Source organism: Bison bison, unplaced genomic scaffold (genome assembly GCF_000754665.1).
Source record: "Bison bison bison isolate TAMUID 2011002044 unplaced genomic scaffold, Bison_UMD1.0 scf7180017864180, whole genome shotgun sequence".
Classification (NCBI taxonomy): Eukaryota; Metazoa; Chordata; class Mammalia; order Artiodactyla; family Bovidae; genus Bison; species Bison bison.
The window spans coordinates 14,932,004-14,935,329 of record NW_011494752.1 but is presented as its reverse complement, the minus strand read 5'-3'; the positions used below and the strand labels follow the sequence as shown (position 1 = coordinate 14,935,329).

At 45.3% G+C, this 3,326-nt stretch overlaps 1 protein-coding gene across 1 annotated transcript in view; it reads right to left on the bottom strand.

The window, feature by feature from the left end:
- Positions 1 to 2,846: 2,846 nt before the first annotated feature.
- The window catches only part of PIK3R5 (phosphoinositide-3-kinase, regulatory subunit 5), a 74,870-nt gene continuing 74,390 nt past the window's right edge, over positions 2,847 to 3,326 (bottom strand). The window contains exon 22 of the mRNA XM_010843196.1: positions 2,847 to 3,316. The gene's annotated coding sequence lies outside the window, so the exon portion shown is untranslated. The remainder of the gene's footprint in view (positions 3,317 to 3,326) is intronic.

Genomic DNA, 3,326 nt, shown 5'->3' with positions numbered 1-3,326 from the left:
CAGGAAGAGAGCTCTCACCGGACACTAGATCTGTCAGCACCCTGATCCTGGACCTCCCAGCCCCCAGAATTATGAGAAGTAAAAGAAAGGTAGGGTTTCCCAGGTGGTGCTAGTGGTAAAGAATCCATCTGCTAATGCAGCAGACATGAGACGCAGGTTCGATCCCTGGGTTCGGAAGATCCCCTGGAGGAGGGCATGGCAATCCATGCCAGTATTCTTGCCTGGAGGATCCCATGGACAGAGGAGCCTGGTGGGCTACAGTCCAGGGGGTTGCAAAGAGTCAGACAAGACTTAAGTGACTTAGCACAGCACAGCACAGCACAAAAGAAAGGTGTGTGCTCAGTCGTGTCCGACTCTTGGAGACCCCATGGACTACAGTCCACCAGGCTCCTCTGTCCGTGGAACTGTCCAGCAAGAATACTGGAATGGGTTGCTATCCCCTTCTCCAGGGAATCTTGCTGACCCAGGGATAGAACACGTCTCTTGAGAAGTAAATGTCTGTTGTTTAAATCACTCACTCTATGGTATTTTGTTATAGGAGCCCAAGCAGACTGAGATCCTGGGGCTGGGATCTGACCAGGACACAGGTGTGCCTGCTGCAGATGGGGACGACTTGCTACCTGCCTGTCTTTGCCCCAGGGAGAGAACTCTTTCCCAGGAGGGCTGGCTTCCTTTATCCTGATTGTACTGGTAGGGCTGGGGGGAACAAATACAAGGACTTAGAGACTGGACAAAAAGAGTAGTTTCTTCTCCAAGAAAACCCAGGAGCCCCACTCCCAGGGCAGCGGCTGCCATCCCAGTGCTAGAGGGTGTGATGGGTGTGGCAGTTGGGGGAAGGGAAGTCTGAAGTCCCAGGGCAGGTGCCGAGCAGTCCATGTCCACGTGCATCTCCTGTGTGGGAGAAGCTGTAGGATCTGGAAATCTCTCTGATGCCTTTCCTTTGAGCAGACTGGGGGGTGCTAAGCGTTCCCTGCCCCAGGGGTTGTGGGAGAGCCATCCCTCTGGAAGAGGCATGACTTGGATGTCAGGGACCACAGGAAGAGGTCTGGGACCACAGGAAGAGGTCTGACACCACTGTGCTCTGGGCCCCAAAGGAAGTTCCAAGCCGCCAGAGCAGAACAAATGGATAAATTGGACTTCATTAAAATTAAGATCATCTGCTCTGCAAAAGGCAGTGTTAAGGGAATGAAAACATGAGCCACAGTTTGGAAGAAAATATTTGCAAAACACATATCTGATAAAGGACTGGTATCCAAAATTTGTGCTCCAAAAACTCTTTTTAGCATTCAACAATAAGAAAACAAACAACCCAGTTAAAACAAGGGCAAAAGATCTGAACAGATACCTCAGCAAAGAAAAGAGACAAAGCTAATGTAAAAAAGCCACATACTACACAATTCCAGCTACACAACATTCTGGAAAAGGAAAAACGACGGAGATGGTAAAAAGATCGGTGGTTGGCAGGGGGTAGGGGAAGAATGGGTGAACAGGGGAACACAGAGGTTTTCAGGGCAGTGAGACTACTTTGTGTGATATTATAATGGTGGATATAGTTTTCCAAATCCATAGAATGTATTATACAATGCCAACAGTGAGCCCTAATGTAAACAACAGCTTCGAGCAATAATAATGGATCCATGTAGGTTCATCAGTTGTAACAAATGTACTTGTTGATAGTGGAAGGAGATGGGGTATGTGGGAACTTTCCATATCCTCTGCTTAATTTTGCTTTGATCTTAAAACTGCTCTAAAAATAAAGTCTATTTTAAACATTAAAAACAAAGAAAATAGACATATGGCAAATAAACACATGAAAAGATGCTCAACATCAGTCTTTATGGAACTGCAAAAGAAAACAACCAAGGAGATATCACTACACACCCATTAGAATGGATAAAACTCAAAGCACCAACAACCAAATGCTAATAAGGGTGTGTGGGTATAGGAACTCTCATGCATTGCTGGTGAGAACGAGAAAACAGATAAGCCTAACTATACCGTATTTGTACCATATGATCAAGCAACTATGTTCCTTGGTATTTATCCAAAGGAGTGGAAAACATGTGTATGTCTGAACAAAAACCAGCACCGTATGTTTATGGCAGCTTTATTCATAAATGCCCCAAATGGGCATCAACCAAGATGTTCTTTATTAGATGGATGTATAAATAAACCCTGGTACCGCAATAAATTGAAATACCATTCAGCAACAAAAACAAATGAGCCATGAAGACATGGAGGAATCCTCAGTGCATATTGCTAAGTGAAAGGAACCAATATGAAAAAGCTATGTACTATAGGTTGTTCAGTTGCTAAGTTGTGTCTGACTTTTCGACCCTAGGACTGCAGCATGCCAGGCTTCCCTGTCCTTCAGTATCTCCTGGAGTTTGCTCAAACTCATGCCCCTTGAGTCAGTGATACCGTAGGGTCCCAACTATATGGTATTCTGGAAAATTTGCAACTAGGGAGACAGTAAAACGATAATTGGTTGCCAGTCTAAGTAATGTTTTCCATTATAAAAATTATATTACCCCATTTGGGATATCCATTTCCTTTGTCAGATTGGCAAACCATAATTTTGAGAAATTTCTCCATTTTATCGAAATTGCCAAATGAATCCGTGAGGTCCAGCACAAAGCTCACTTCCCTTCTGCTCAGCACCACAGTGAGGGTTATATGGAAGGAAGACTTGGGCATAAAATGTATTTTCTAGAGAGATGAAAATTACAAAAAGATAAACAAAACAATCCCCTAAGAATCTTATTTCCATTCTACGTGAAATGACTTACATGAACTAAAACTAGCAGGAAAATAACTGTAGATCATCAAATCCAAGAGAAACCAAATTTTATTTGACAATAATATTAAATTCCACTCATTTATTCTTGAACATCTGTCAATCATGTCATCAGACAACCGACTCACATGACAAAAAATATTGAAGATGTATTGCCAACCACTGTCGGGGGCCTGGAGCAAGGACAGATGGCCTGGACAGGGGAGGGATGGTAATACGGGGCAGGGGGAGATGGAGCCGCTCTGTCCACTCCTCTCAGGTCCTGAGTATGCTGGGCTGGGGCTTCACGGGCTCCTATGAGCCCAGAGCCGTTGGCACATATGAATCAGGAGCGGGAGGGGTTCTGTGCGGATTTAACTGTCTGCATCCGTGGTTACTTCCCCACCTCTCCCAGTCCCAACCCTGAGCCCCAGCCCAGCCTTCCACCCGACCACCCCAGCCCACACATCAGTGTCCAGATTCTCACACCAGTGCCATCTGGCGGTTACAAATTTTTGGCTCTCGTGTTCTATCAGCCATTTGCCCCCAG